General features: G+C 41.2%; 1 protein-coding gene across 1 annotated transcript in view; it reads right to left on the bottom strand.

The window, feature by feature from the left end:
- Positions 1–16,846, bottom strand: part of LOC112046170 (monocarboxylate transporter 13) — a 51,705-nt gene that overhangs the window by 34,017 nt on the left and 842 nt on the right. The window lies entirely within an intron of this gene.

The following is a 16,846-nucleotide window of genomic DNA, read 5'->3' as shown; positions in this document are numbered from 1 at the left end:
TCTATAACAAGATCCCCAAGACTGTGATGGACCTGCCAATGGATGGCTTTAAGCAACGTGTTAAAAAACATTTACTTAGTCGAGGTTACTACAACATTGATGAGATCCTTAAAAATAAAAGCGCTTGGAGGCCATTGGATCAGCTTCCACCTTCACACAGGAAATAAAACTATAAGAAATTGAAAATTATAATACTGTATGACTTTTTCAAAAGAGCAACTGTTGAGTTTCTTGCCGGTATCTTCTCAGCAGAACCTGCCTTCCGAACCGGTGGTAGAATCTTTACAAATAGTCAACTGACGTGTCAAAAGTGCTTGTAAACTGAGCCTACTTGAAATAAATGACTTTTGATTTGATTTGATCCTTTACGAAGTCGGTTAAGTTTATCACTACAAGCCGAAAATGGGACAAACCACGGACAAACGCATGATGTCATCTGAAACGCTCTCAATAAACTGCCTAGTGTGAGAGCCCACATTCAAATGTATTAATTGTAGGAAATTGTAGTCTGAGACGGATGTGACGTCAAGTGGCGCGACTTTCGTAAAGAGTAGGGATTTAGAGAGGGGTAGCGATCGGTTGGCGGGAACGACTAGCAATATAAGGTGCTCATGACGTTCGAGCCGTCCACATCTCTTGTTGTGTAATTCTTTATGGGTTACTTGGGATAGGCGGGGAGAGTGACTTGAGTGGAAAAGGGTTGGTTAACTATCAAAGACGTCTTTAACCCTACACATAACGTTCACAAGTGCGTGACTTCACTCAAGGTCATTCTCTGCCATTCTAGGGTCTTATTTTGGTTACAGTTTGATTTGTTAATTAAGTTGTCCTGACAAATGTTGTGAATCCACTTCTGAGTCTGACAAGACTATACTAATATTATAAAGAGGATAGGTTTGTTTGTTTGTTTGTATGTAAAGAATTGGCTCTGTAACTACTGAACCGATTTGAAAAATTCCTTCACTGTTGATAAGTTACACTATCCCTGAGTGCTATAAATATAATATGTTTTGAAAATATATTATATATATATATAATATATTTTCAAAACAATAGGGATCCCTCCAAAAACTCGAATAATGTACCCCAAGGTGTAATTTATTTCCTAAAATACCGTTTACATCGCGTGCGTTGCGAAAACTATTGATGTTAAAATAAAATAATGTACTACAATTTTGCAGAAGCTAAGTTCTGGATCTAACAAACCGATTTTGGAAAAACTTTTACCAATAGAAAGCCACGTTATTCGAGAGTGTCATAGGCTATATTTTATCCCCGTAATCCCACGGGAACTACGCGGATAAAACCGCGCGGCGTCTGCTAGTACCTAATAGACGGCCTCCGTGGCGCAGTGGTATGCGCGGTAGATTTACATGACGGAGGTCCTGGGTTCGATTTCTGGCTGGACCGATTGAGGTTTTCTTAATTGGTCCAGGTCTGGCTGGTGGGAGGCCTCGGCCGTGGCTAGTTACCACCCTACCGACAAAGACGTACCGCTAAGCGATTTAGCTTTCCGGTACGATATCGTGTAGAAACCGAAAGGGGTGTGGATTTTCATCCTCCTCCTAACAAGTTAGCCCGCTTCCATCTCAGATTGCATCATCATTTACCATCAGGTGAGATTGCAGTCAAGAGCTAACTTGTAAAGATTAAAATAAAAAATATATATATGAGGATGAAATACCAAGAAATATTTTTTTACATTCAGAGATAACGAATTAGGAAACAACCATATTATCTAGACACATGCCATGTAAACCAAGGTCGCAAATATACGACACTGACTTTTAGTTTATTTTACAATGACAATGAACAATAAATTTATTTCGCAATTTTCCACGTATTCGCTTGGCCTTGTAACCTTGTAAATATATTCTTTGTTATGTGAAATATTTTAGATTAATTAGGTAAAAATCAAAAAATAAAATGAAAACTTTGGTAAAATATTTTTTAGGGTATTTCCCGCACTTTTATGTGCTTTGATAGCCTAGTGGACATGACCTTTGCCTTCGATTTGGAGGGCGTAGGTTCGAATCCGGTCCGGGGCATGCACCTCCAACTTTTCAGTTGTGTGCATTTTAAGAAATTAAATATCACGTGTCTCAAACGGTGAAGGGAAAACATCGTGAGGAAACCTAGATACCTAAAAATTTCGTTAATTCTCTACGTGCGTGTAATCTGCCAATCTGCTTTAGGTCAGCGTGGTGGACTATTGGCCTAACCCCTCTCATTCAGAGAGGATAATCGTGCTCAACAGTGAGCCGAATATGGGTTGATAACGAACGATTGTCTTTCACCTTCTCCACATATGATATTTAATTTCTTAAAAATAACTGAAAAATTGAAGGTGTCTTGTCCCGGACTGCATCCGAACCTACGCCCTCCGAATCGAAAGCAGAGGTCACATCCACTGGGCTATCGCGGCTTATAAATGTGTTTAGCTGTATACAAATTCCCAACGTTGGCTCTTACACTACGAGTTAATTGATTGCATAGTGAGACGACTCAACCCAATTGTAGGATAATGGACTTTCTTCAAGTGTTTAATGGAAACATACTCAGTGCGCACAGGGCTCTTAACTAGGGTAAGCTCTACCTAAAAACTGTACGCTTATGTACTATTACAATTTTAAATTGTATTGTGTAAAAATACGCTTGGCAACTTCGTTCGTAACACTTCTGATGTAGCGCGCGGGCGGGGGGCGTGTAACGATGAATGAAAAACCCACGACTGATGCATGCACGATTTCACACCCACGCAGTCTTTCCCCCTGTCGCCCGCATATGGAATGAATTTTCAGGGTATATTTATGCATCTGTGGAGTGTGTTAGTGTTTTATTTAGTCTTAGTGTGTTACGCCACCAATTACAAAAATATATGGAAAGCTACGTTATTTGCGAGTGTCATAGGCTATATTTTATCCCCGTAATCCCACGGGAACAGGAACTACGCGGATGAAATCGCTTGACGTCAGTTAGCCTACGCGTATATTGTTAATTGATTATGAAACACGGCTAAAACTCACGTGATATAGGGTCGGAGTGTGCCCAACTAGTTTCGAACCCATACCGGGCCCTTAGTCATGAGCTGGTTCTTGCCCCGTTGCAAGAACGACAATAGTAAATTAAGAAAATTCCCATGTATGCAGGTTTTCTCACGATGTTTTCCTCCACCGTTTGAGACACGTGATATTTAATTTCTTAAAATGCACACAACTGTTGGAGGTGCATGCCCCGGACCGGATTCGAACCCACACCCTCCGGAATCGGAGGCAGAGGTCATATCCACTGGGCTATCACGCCCTTCTTAGATACATGATATTTCACATTCAATCGGTTGATAAAGACATATCATATATGGCGCAATACAGAGCAATAAACGATTATTTTACTATCTAAATAGACGTTAACAATGCCTACTTTGTGAGATAAAAAAAATGTTTGCAATATTTGTTTTACTATCTGTATTCTCAAAGGTTCGGCTCCACGGACCTCTGCTTTTTTTTCTTTTTCACCATGTATAATATTCGCACACTATATTATTAATAATTATTATTAAAATTTGGAAACCCCCCCCCCCCTCCTTCCTAAAGAAAATATTAACTTTTTTTTTATACCTCACAAGTTAGCCCTTGACTACAATCTCACCGGATAATAGGTAAGTGATGATGCAGTCTAAGATAGAAGCGGGCTAACTTGTTAGGAGGAGGATGAAAATCATACTGGAACGCTAAATCGCTTGGCGGTACGTCTTTGTCGATACGGTGGTAACTAGCCACGACTAAAGCCTCCCACCAGCCAGACCTGGCCCAATTAAGAAAACCTCAATCGGTCCAGCCGGGGATCGAACCCAGGACCTCCGTCTTGTAAGTCCACCATACATACCACTGCGCAACGGAGGCCGTCAAAAATCTCCTCCTGTCTTTGAAGTCAGATAAAAATACGAATCTTTCCTCTTTAATATTAGTTACAATAGTAAGGTGTGATAGCCCAATGGATATGACCTCTGCCTCCGATTCCGGAGGGTGTGGGTTCGAATCCGGTCCGGGGCATGCACTTCCAACTTGCAACTTGTGTGCATTTTAAGAAATTTAATATGACGTGTCTCAAACGGTGAAGGAAAACATCGTGAGGAAACCTGCATACCAGAGAATTATCTTAATTCTCTGCGTGTGTGAAGTCTGCTAATCCGCATTGGGCCAGCGTGGTGGACTATTGGCCTAACCCCTCTCATTCTGAGAGGAGACTCGAGCTCAGCAGTGAGCCGAATATGGGTTGATGACGACGACGACAATAGTAAGTCGCATGTTGGGCCTACTAATACAGTAGTCCAGTTATTTTAGGTTTCATCTGGGGAAAAATTCCTAGTGAGCTGAATTTTTGTATACACCTTTATTACGGCGTTATTATGAAGTTGTGAAAAATCGACATCGATATCGTGCCGGCTAAAAAAATTACAGAGGTCAAAAGGTCACGAAAATCAGTTTTTTGCAAATATTTCGCGACCTATTGCTCGGACGTCAATAGAGGTCATTATAAAAATTGTTCCTCATAAAATTGTCTACAAAAAATGTCTCTTATAGTTTTTCTGTAAAATTAACGGTTTTCCGATCATAGCGCTGAGAAAGCGACTATATTGTAACGATGCACTCGTTTCCTCACCACCTTCGAGGTAGAATGCAAGGCGCGTTTTTTACATGGTTTCCCCCGTAGGCATAATCCATTATATATAATGAAAGTTTATTTTAATTAACAATTAATATTTTTTTATCAAAATTTTGAAAAATACCGAAAAAAATAAATTTTTGCGAATAATTTTTTTTTTTATTCATTGTCAATATTTTCAGCTTCACTATCGTTATTGGCTACTGACAAAATATCAAGTGGAGTTATTTCTTGATTTAAATCTACATCTTCATCATTTTCATCATTCGTTGACTCGGCGTTTAAGCATGACTGGCCGCGGCAATGCCCACAAACTTTTGAGCATCTCCATCCAATTTTTTTGCATCCACATTTGCCGCCACAACCTTTTGTACAATTACAAACGATTGTATTCAGTAGTTCATCGGGTGCTGGTGGTAATAAAGTCATTATTGGATGCAGCATATCATTTTTTAACTCCCAACCCCACTGTTCTGGATCGATGTCTCTTCCTAGCCAGGTTTGTATTTGGTAATATGCTCGAAAAATATGCTGTTGAGCTGAAGAAGTAGGTGATAATGAAGGAAATTTTACAGCTGTACTTTGTCTTGTTAATTTAGCAAAGCTGTAGCTTTTATCTGTAATTATCAATTGAATTTTCTGATTTTGGAGCACCGTATACAGCTAGTAGAAAATGTATTCCAGTATTGACAATGACATCTCGAGAGAGAATTTTCTTGTTGGAATATTTCTGTACAATTGTTTAAATCGGGTCTTTTTTCAAACATCAAAAAGTGCTGAAGTTGTATCGCATCCGGTCATGGCATGCAGAAACAGAATATTTTTTTTGCAATGTGGATACTTGTTGAGGCTATCAGTCGAGTATATTTTTGTTTCAGCATTGTTTTTTCCTGGTTTTTTGAAAAAAATTGATGTAGATTGATCAAGTATTTGAGTGCGTGCTATGAGTATACTCAGTCTGACTGGCAGTAGCAGGTATGAAGGGACGGGTCTCGGAACAATGAAATACGAAACATCTGCCATTGAAGGTCATTAGAATGAGATATAGTACGTCTTACTAAAAACCTAAACCCCTATACGATAAATATATCTTTCTGGAAACATCTAAATGTAAAATAAAAGATTTAGAGACATTTACAAACATTACTAAAAAGCAATAGAGTTTACGCCTTGGTGTACGGTATACAATACCGTATGTGAGTGCATTCTTGCCGCTTTCTCAGCGCTATGATCGGAAAACCGTTAATTTTACAGAAAAACTATAAGAGACATTTTTTGTAGACAATTTTATGAGGAACAATTTTTATAATGACCTCTATTGACGTCCGAGCAATAGGTCGCGAAATATTTGCAAAAAACTGATTTTCGTGACCTTTTGACCTCTGTAATTTTTTTAGCCGGCACGATATCGATGTCGATTTTTCACAACTTCATAATAACGCCGTAATAAAGGTGTATACAAAAATTCAGCTCACTAGGAATTTTTCCCCAGATTGGGGTATAAAATGCCTAAAATTACTGGACTACAGTATCACTATACGAGTAAGTAGGTACATATAGCCTCGTAAACACGTATGACGAATCCGTTTTATCACGCCCATATAAACAGGCAACACATGATGTGTATGATACAAAAGATTTCTGAGAATAGATATGTATGTGGACATAGCAACTAATCTAATGTATTTAAATGAATACCTCCTTGGCCTAGTGGTTAGAAGCCTCAATAAAAAAAAAATAAAAAAGCCTTTTATTTCCAGTACATAAATACAATTTAGTGAGAATTACCTACTTTTTTAAAACAAAAATTTGCATGTAACTATTTTTTTTTTTCTAAAAATTTTTGTTTAATTTTAATCTAGTCTTATGTTTTTGTGTTTTTTTTTCCCTTTTTTATATTTAGGTAAATTGTTTGTGTACTCAGCTAAATAAATCATTTATTATTATTATTATGGTATTTATTAAAAAAAAACTAGTAGTAGTTTAAGTGTTCCGTGATAGTCCAGTGGATATGACCTCTGCCTCCGATTCCGGAGGGTGTGGGTTCGAATCCGGTCCGGGGCATGCACCTCCAACTATACAGTTGTGTGCATTTTAAGAAATTAAATATCACGTGTCTCAAACGGTGAAGGAAAACATCGCGAGGAAACCTGCATACCAGAGAATTATCTTAATTCTCTGCGTGTGTGAAGTCTGTCAATCCGCATTGGACCCGCGTGGTGGACTACTGGCCTTACCCCTCTCATTCTGAGAGGAGACTCGAGCTCAGCAGTGAGCCGAATATGGGTTGATGACGACGATTAAAAAAAACTATATTTTACTGGAACCCCCCTCAGGTATAGGCCTCCTCTTTAGCGATTTGTAGCCATTGTGGGCCTGCAATTTTTTTTAATATCATCATCCCATCTAGAGTATGCCTCAACAGCTCAATGGTAAGAGCGGTTGGACTCATCACCGAGGGGTGGTGGTTCGATCCCCGCCTCGTTGATCGAGCGCGGCAGATGAACATAAGAGACTTGAGAGACCTTGCACGTTGTTCAGTACCTCCACCAAGTGTGAGCCCTTAATGGTGGGTACGTTTAGGGCAGCCAAAAAAAAAAACTATCTTCGAAAATACTCGATCAGCACGTCAGATTAACATAAGGTAGGTGAGTTGATAGCTAAAAGGTGTGCATTTCGAAAATCTGACGATTTAAGTGTAACGTAATGGAATGGGAGGGTTCCAAAATTACAAAATAAACCCCTTATATTTCTGTTATCGAGCCACGAATGTGGTTAATTTTTTATTATTAATTATTTTGAATGAAATAATCTCATGTTTTCTGAAGATTTCAGAAAGCCGAAGCAATCTATACTAATATTATAAAGCTGAAGAGCTTGTTTGTTTGATTGAACGCGCTAATCTCAGGAACTACTGGTCCTATTTGAAAAATTCTTTCAGTGTTAGATAGCCCATTTATCGACGAAGGCTATAGGCTATATATTATCCCCATATTCCTACGGGAACTGGAACCACGCGGGTGAAACCGCGCGGCGTCAGCTAGTAATGCCGCTAAACCGCGGACGGACGGACGGACATGACAAAACCATAAGGGTCCCTTGAGAACTACGGAACCCTAAAAAATGTCTTTAAAGTCTGTAGTTTTTTTCCCCACAGCTGAAAGCGAAGAATGTCTATAATCATTTATTGTTTTTATCATCTAATCTACCAAATCTAATGACGCTTTAGTAACTGCAAATTTAGCATCCCGGGCTCCGCTACTATAATTAAAAAAAAAAATACGATCTCCACTTGGTCATCGGCCTGAAGTGACATAAATTAATTTAATTTAAAGCCTCCGTGGCGCAGTGGTATGCGCGGTGGATTTGCAAGACGAAGGTCCTGGGTTCGATCCCCAGCAGGGCCGATTGAGATTTTCTTAATTGGTCCAGGTCTGGCTGGTGGAGTCGGGTAACGACGACCCCTATGGGCAAGCGTATCGGGTTGCCAGCGGGCGGTTTCGTCCTCCCGCTAACGTCATCAACGGCATCCGGTATGCGGACGGCCACCCGGGGAGTGTCGGTGAGGCCGTGGATAACCTGTTGCGCGCTCTGTGCCCGGACGACGATCCGTCAAGGGACTCTGCGTACCACAGGGAGGTCCGGATCGCGGCTTCTATTATACCGAACGGCTGCGACGCGTCTTCACCCAGCCGTGATGTACTCGGAGGCATAGTTAGGTCTTTGCCTAACACGGCACCGGGGATCGACGGGATTACTGCACGAATGGATTGTTGCGGCTGCAGAACTAGTGTATGTGATCAGTAAGTGCGTGCAAGAAGGGGTATTCCCCGACGTATGGAAGGATGGGAGGCTGATCGTGCTGCCGAAAGGCAACGGTAAGCCGATGACCGACCCGAAGGCATACCGCCCGATCACGCTCCTCCCTGTCTTTGGCAAAATTTTAGAACGAGTTCTTCTATGGTGTGCGCCCCAGATCGCCAGTGGGATCTCCCCCTGCCAGCATGGTTTTACACGGGGCAGGTCCACCGTTACGGCGTTGAACGAAATCCTAAGCACGGCAAGGAAAGTCTCGTCAAAATACGTTCAAGCAATTTTTCTGGACATCTCTGGTGCCTTCGACAATGCCTGGTGGCCGATGATTCTCCTCAAGTGCAAGCGAGGCGGCTGTCCACCAAACATCTATCGGATGTTGTCGGACTACTTCCGCGGAAGACGCGTGGGGATGTTCGTCGGTGATCGGGTGCAGTGGAAGGTATCTACAAAGGGTTGTCCTCAGGGATCCGTGCTAGGCCCCACACTGTGGAACGTCCTGCTGGATGACTTGCTTCGGTTGCCGCTACGGGGGGGTGTCAGAGTTGTTGCGTACGCGGATGACGTCACTGTACTGATCGAGGCTGACTCCAGACGGGCGATCGAGTTGGCTGCGGCCGACTCCATCGCCCTCTTTGAGGACTGGGCACAACGGAACCGTCTCTCGTTCGCACCGCACAAATCCCAAATGGTGACGCTCAGAGGGAAGCTCCAGCGGGCTCCAGTAATCAAACTTGGCGGCGCGTCGATCAAGTCTGTGCGGCATACCGTTGTACTTGGCGTAACGATCGACTCAAGTCTGTCCTTCGCTGAGCATGCGCGATCGGTCGGAGAGCGCGCTGCGAACTGCTTCGGCAAGATTTCGCGGGTATCTACCACCTCATGGGGTGTTAGGTACCCTGCGCTGCGGATCCTCTACTACGGCACCTTTGTAGCGACGGTCGTGTATGCTGCGGCGTGTTGGGCTCAGAGGGCAACGCTCTACGTCGTTCGGACGACCCTTATCAGGGCCCAAAGGCCGGCCTTGGTTCTTCTGACCAAGGCTTACCGCTCGAACAGCGCCGCTGCGCTCGCCGTTCTGGCGGGCGTGTTGCCGGCAGATCTCGAGGTGATCCGTGCTGCCAGGCTGGATGCGGCGCGTAGTACCGCGGCCAAAGGGGAGTGGAGCAGGCGTAAGCTAGAAATCGGGTCGGCCATGACCCGCGAGTGGCAGGAGCGATGGGCGAATGAGACGAAGGGAAGTGAACTACGTCGATTTTTCCCGGACGTGGCTGGCCGACTCAGGGCGACCTGGGTCGCGCCGGACTATGAGACCTCGCAGGTCCTGACGGGTCACGGCTGCTTCCGGAAGCGCCTGCGTGACATGTGCCTCAGCGAGACTGGCGACTGTGTGTGTGGGCTGGCGGAGGAAGACCTCCACCATGTCCTGTGGGAATGCGGCGAGTACGAGGACCTCCGGAGTGCAATGTTGGAAGGGATCGTCAGAGAAGAGGCGGGACCGGTGTACTACCAGGATCTCGTTAGCTCGGCGGTCAACTTCGGCAAGCTACGGGAGTTCGCGCATCGGTGGCACGCGAGGCGGAGCGCTCTGGACCGTTGACCACCGGTCGAAGGTGATGCATGGACCGCGGCGGGCAAGCGGATCTCAACGTCGTGTGTCGTCCAGCCCCAGAAGGGGGAGAGTGAGTATCAAGGGACAAGGAGCGAAAAGAGAAAATAACTTGTAGGGAGTCAAGAAGGCGTCCCGGGAACACGCAAAGAGCAAGTACCGGGTTCGCCCTCCCTCGATTCGGCCCAAATTACCGAGAGGTTGAAAGGGCCATGGGAGGTGGTGGGTTGTCCTAGGTCTGGCTGGTGGGAGTCTTCAGCCGTGGCTAGTTACCACCCTACCGACAACGATGTACCGCCGAGCGATTTAGCGTTCCGGTACGATGTCGTGTAGTAACCGAAAAGGGGTGTGGATTTTCATCCTCCTCCTAACAAGTTAGCCCGCTTCCATCTCAGACTGCATCATCACTTACCATCAGGTGAGATTGTAGTCAAGGGCTAACTTGTAAAGAATAAAAAAAAAAACAAAATAAAACCCTTATATTTCTGTTATCGAGCCACGAATGTGGTTAATTTTGTATTATTTATCATTTTGAATGAAATAATCTCATGTTTTATGAAGATTTTAGAAAGCCGAAGCAATGATAGTCTATGCCGCTAAACCGCGGACGGACAGACGGACATGACGAAACTACAAGGGTTCCTTGAGTACTACGGAACCCTAAAAAATGTCTTTAAAGTCTGTAGTTTTTTTTCCCCACCGCTGAAATCTTTTATTGTTTTTATCATCTAATCTACCAAATCTAGTGACGCTTTAGTAACTGTAAATTTAGCATCCCGGGCTCCCCTACTATAATTTTTGCAACACATTAAAAAAAATACGATCTCCACTTGGCCATCGGCCTGAAGTGAGATAAATCAATTTAATTTAATTTTGACGGCCTCCGTGGCGCAGTGGTATGCGCGGTGGATTTACAAGACGAAGATCCTGGGTTCGATCCCCGGCTGGGCAGATTGAGATTTTCTTAATTGATCTAGGTCTGGCTGGTGGGAGTCTTCGACCGTGGCTAGTTACCACCCTACCGACAAAGACGTACCGCCAAGCGATTAAGCGTTCCGGTACGATGTCGTGTAGAAACCGAAAAGGGGTGTGGATTTTCATCCTCCTCCTAACAAGTTAGCCCGCTTCCATCTCAGACTGCATTATCACTTACTATCAGGTGAGATTGTAGTCAAGGGCTAACTTGTAAGGCATAAAAAAAAAATTTTAGTTCAGGTTTAGGCCGCGGGACTTCTTTCATGAAAAGGACTCTACATGTCGGTGGCGACATTGTAATTTTTGCAACATATTAAAAAAAATACGATCTCCACTTGGCCATCGGCCTGAAGTGACATAAATACGGGCACTCGGGGTCAATGACCGAGGTCATTACCTTTTATTGTAAAAAACACGATATTTGGACCGTTTTATTACCAAGATCCTCAGACTAATTAGATAAAGACCTGCCTCGCAAGACATTATTTTTCTATCAAAGTATATGATCAACGATCTTATGCGATTATAAATACTGTCTCTATAGAATCGATGTTTCATAGTTTTCAATCGTGTCCGTCGGTTAAAAACCTCCGTAAAAATACCTTTTTGTGTACTTAAATGGTGTAAAAAACGAACAAAAACAAATATGAAATCTAAGCTCGTTTTCCTTAGAAAATGGCAGAAAATTTTGTTTGTGAATTTGGTTGCGATACTAGTCCTTATGTATTTAGTCCGAGCCAAGATCTGATGATTTAGATAGCTATGATAAGAGAATTAAGGCGCATTATTTTTAAGGTTCTATTTTTATACTAGTACCGCCCCGCGGTTTGATGGCCTCCGTGGCGCAGTGGTATACATTTCAAAAATCTGACATTTTGAGCTTTACAAAATGGAATGGAAGGGTGCCAAAGTTACAAAATAAAACTTTTTAACTTATTTTGAAGGAAATAACCTCCTAATTAAGTAATCGCTAAAATTTTCTTACAATTTCAGTAAGCCAAAGTAATAAAAATGGCTTTTAAAGTATAATTTTTTATTTCCACGAGCGAGATTTCCACTTAAAAAGCGAAGAAAGTGAAATCTTCCTATAATTTAATCTACGAAATGTAATCTTTTTTTTTTTTTTATTCTTTACAAGTTAGCCCTTGACTACAATCTCCACTGCGCCACGGAGGCTGTCATTGGTCCCCATGACGCTTTAGTAACTGCAAATTTAGCATACCGGGCTCCTCTACTACTACATTTGATTAGCTTGACCTTTACTGACCCATACATTATTGTCAAGAATGACACCACAATTCTATTTACAATTGCAATCACTTCTAAATAAACATTAGACACACCTTCTCGAGCATATAAGAATACTAGCGGACGCCCGCGACTTCGTCCGCGTAAAAATTGATGTAAACTTCTCTACCTTTACCTTACCCTGCTCGTAAACCTACCCAACCCTACCCTACCCTACCCCTACCTAACTCCTACCCTACCGCTAACGCTAACCCTACCCCTACCCTCCCCCACCTTACCCCTACCCGTAACCTATCCATACCCTATCCTACCCTACCCCTACCCTACCCCTACCTTACCCCTACCCTAACCCTACCCTACCCGTACCCTACCCCTACCCTACCCTACTCCTCCCCTACCCTATACGTTCCATATCCTTCCCCTACCTTTACCTTGCCCCTACCCTACACTACCCCTACCTTATCCGTAACCTACCCTACCCTATACTTTCCCTAAATTAATCCTACCCTACCTCTATCCTACCCCTATCCTATCCCTACCCTCAGCAAAATTGGTCCAGTCTTTTGTGCGTGGTGCGATGACCAAAAGACTATAATTTCCCAAGCGACTTCTATGCTAATACTATAAAGAGGTAAAGTTTGTGTGGTTGTCGGGGGTAATCTCTGGATCTACTGGACCGATTTGGAAAATTCTTTTACCAATAGAAAGCTACATTATTTGCGTGTGTCATAGGCTATGTTTGGTCCTCATATTCACACGGGAACGGGAACCACGTAATTGAAACCGTGGGGGCGTCATATAGCGGCATTTCTGCGACTTTCAGAAATTTTGTATTATCTCCGAAACTATATAACTAATTAACATACTGTAAAGGGCAAATCTTATCTCTATAATATCCTTGTGATTATTAAATAATTTGTTTTGATAAGGATTTAAGTTTAGTTGTGTAAATAATGACGTAAACCTTAGTTTAAAATTTAAATCATTTATTAAAGTACTAAAGGTACTATATCTGCTAAAATATAAAAGATAGATATATAGTGTCGCGGACTTTTTTGTAGAACTTTTAAAGGTTCAAAAAGCCTCCATACATTTATTTCAGTTATACGCAATGGTTGAGGCAGCGCATGCGAATAAGTAAGTTTTTCGGTCCGACCTGTAAGAGAAAACCCGCGATAACTCAGTAGTTATATATGATAGAAATATAAAATATAGCCTATAGCACTCCCCGATAACGTAGCATTCTACTGGTGAAAGAATTTTTAAAATCAAACCAGTAGTTCCGAAGATTACCCCATTTCAAAAAATTGTTACAAACTTACAAACTTTACCTCTTTATAATATTAGTATAGATATAGATATCAACTCATATTCGGCTCACTACTGAGCACGAGTCTCCTCTCAGACTGAGAGCAATTAGGCCAAATAGTCCACGACGCTGGACGAATGAGACGCTAGAGAATGTATTCACTCACAATGTTTTCGTACACCATTTGAGACACATGATATTTAATTTCTTAAAATGCATATAACTAAAAAGTTGGAGGTGCATGCCCCGGACCAAATTCGAACCTACACCTTCTAGCATTCGAGGCAAAGGTCATATCCTTATTTTTTTAATCTTTACAAGTTAGCCCTTGACTACATTGTCACCTGATGGTAAGTGATGATGCAGTCTAAAATGGAAGCTGGCTAACTTGTTAGGAAGAGGATGAAAATCCACACCCCTTTTCGGTTTCTATACGACATTGTATTGGAACGCTAATACGTTTGGTGGTACATGTTTGTCGATAGGGTGGTAACTAGCCATGGCCGAAGCCTCCTACCAGCAAATTCCACTGGGCTATAACATCTCTAATTACTTATTATATATGTTAATTAGCTTGTAACTGTTTTTTCTATATATCGTATATACTTTATATCTTAGATTATATTGTAGATTAGATTATGTTGTACCTAGTAGAATTAATGGATAAGAGTACAAATATAGCTAAGAAATATAATGAGATAATCCTTGAAATTCATAATTTATTTATTTCAATTAGGCTTAGTTTACAAGCACTTATGAAAAGTCAGGATTATGTCATATAATTTAATCTAATGGTGGTAAAAATAGTCGAAAACATAAAAATAAAGTTACGAGGGTTCCAAAGTCTCTTGGTCCGAGAAGAGCAAACCACCATTTTACAAACATATTTAAAAATAAGCATACAGTCGTTAATAATACAGTTTATAGTCGTATAATACCAAACAGTTTAACACCAAACTTTTTTATCATTTATATGTTGATTCACAGAACATATCAGAGCAGGCTTAAAAGAAAGCACATTATTTAAACCTATTAACCTATAAAAACAATGAGGGGATATTCTCACTGGGGAATACACTCGAAAAGCCAAGTTATCACAGAACACATCTGCTTATAGTTATGATACTGATCGCAGATAAACCCAGAAGAGAAAAAAAAAAAAAAAATCATTTATATGTATAATCATTAACACTATAATAACTTTCCTAAAAGCTTGTGTTTAACTTTGAACTTTTTGAGAGACATTCCCGTGGCTTCATGTGGCAGTTTATTATAAAAACGTATCCAATGGCCTATAAAAGAATTACTAATTTTTTGTAACCTAGTGTGGTGTGCAACAATTTTATTTTTATTTCTGACATTAATGTTAGACATTTTAATTAGACATTTTTAATTAATTTTCCTTAAAGAATATAACCATAGAGTAATGCAAAATACTCTCGAGCACCCTGTATACATACTCTGTAAAAATTGTGAACATTGTGAAAATCTTTTAATACATAATCAAATGATGTACAGAAATGTAAGCATGAACATAATGTATATATATAGCAGTAGATTTTCCTTAATCTTAATGACAAAATCTCGAATACCACTTGACATCTGACCAAAGATGAAAATTGGCAATGAAGTAGTGTACAGATTTGGCCTCCGTGGTGCAGTGGTATGTGCGCTGGATTTACAAAACAGAGGTCCTGGGTTCGATACACAGCTGGGCAGATTGAGATTTTCTTAATTGGTCCAGGTCTGGCTGGTGGGAGTGGGGCCGTGCCTAGTTACCACCCTACCAGCAAAGACGTACCGCCAAGCGATTTAGCGTTCCGGTACGATGCCATGTAGAAACCGAAAGGGGTGTGGATTTTCATCCTTCTCCTAACAAGTTAGCCCGATTCCATCTTAGACTGCATCGTCACTTACCATCAGGTGAGATTGTAGTCAAGGGCTAACTTGTAAAGAATAAAATAATAAAAAAATTCTTGTAGTTAAATTTTAGTTTTTGTCGGTAGGGTGGTAATTAGCCATAGCCGAAGCCTCCCACCAGCCAGACCTGGACAAATTAAGAAAATCTCAGTCTGCCCAGCCGGGGATCGAACCTAGGACCTCTCTCTTGTATATCCACCACACATACCACTGCGCCACGGAGGCCGTCTTTCCCCCTGTTGCATATCATGGGAGTGTTATCCAACTTGCCAGACTATACAGAGGGTTGATGGATTGGAAAAGTTTGGCATACAGATAATGTGGAATACCAACGTACAACCCGTTGGCCAATCATATGGCCAATGGCTGGGCTGTTTCCGCACTTGGTCAATCATATGGCCAAGTGCAGAAACAGCCCAGAAGAAAGAAGAAGAATGAGGAATAGCAACATTATTCAAAGACATGCAAAAGTTATTGACTGGGGCAGCCAATGGTCTTCATATATCTCAGACTAGACTACAAAGATTCAACAATCTAACCTATTTGTAAAAACTGTTTCTATAGAATCAATGTTTCATTTTTGTAATCACTTTCGATGTTTATATGCCTCAAAATGCTTTGAGAAGTATGAGAGAGATTCACAATTCACAAAACAAACAATTTTCCAACTTTGGGTTACTGAGAATTTCTTTGAAAGACCAGGGTTCCCAACTTAGGAGATTCCCCCCCAGATTTAGGTGGCAAATAAGTGAAATGGGATTTTTTAGGTGTCTGAAATTTTTAGGGGTATTTTCAGGGATTTTTTGACTCTTTAATATTTTTAAATTGATGATAAATTTAATATTTCTTCTTGACCTAGCGACCTATAAACGATATATAATACGTTATTCTACAACCGCTCTGAAGCAACTCAATTTTCATCTAATAAAAAAAATTGTTAAATTTATTCATTGTCAACATGTATCATTTCCAAAAATCTGAATCTTCAGATAAAGACGTTATATTTTGTCTGTATAAAATATGGACTTTTGAAACATATTACAGCAAATTAATTCTAAATTATTATGAATTTATATTTTTAGGGGGACAACTCAATAATTAAGGCGATTTTAGGGGTTTTTGACACAAACTTTAGGGATAAATGTTTTGGAGAGTTGGTAACACTGACAGAGTAAGAACACAACATGATTTTAGCTCTGATTGCACTCCCAGAAATGTGGATTAGAACAACATTATTTAGAGACATGCAAAATGTTTTGAACAACATTATTTAGAGACATGTTTTTAAATGTTCCAGTCTTCCTAAA

This window comes from Bicyclus anynana, chromosome 27 (assembly GCF_947172395.1).
Source record: "Bicyclus anynana chromosome 27, ilBicAnyn1.1, whole genome shotgun sequence".
NCBI lineage: Eukaryota > Metazoa > Arthropoda > Insecta > Lepidoptera > Nymphalidae > Bicyclus > Bicyclus anynana.
Note: the sequence above shows the minus strand (reverse complement) of the source record. Positions and strands in the feature narration are given on the sequence as shown.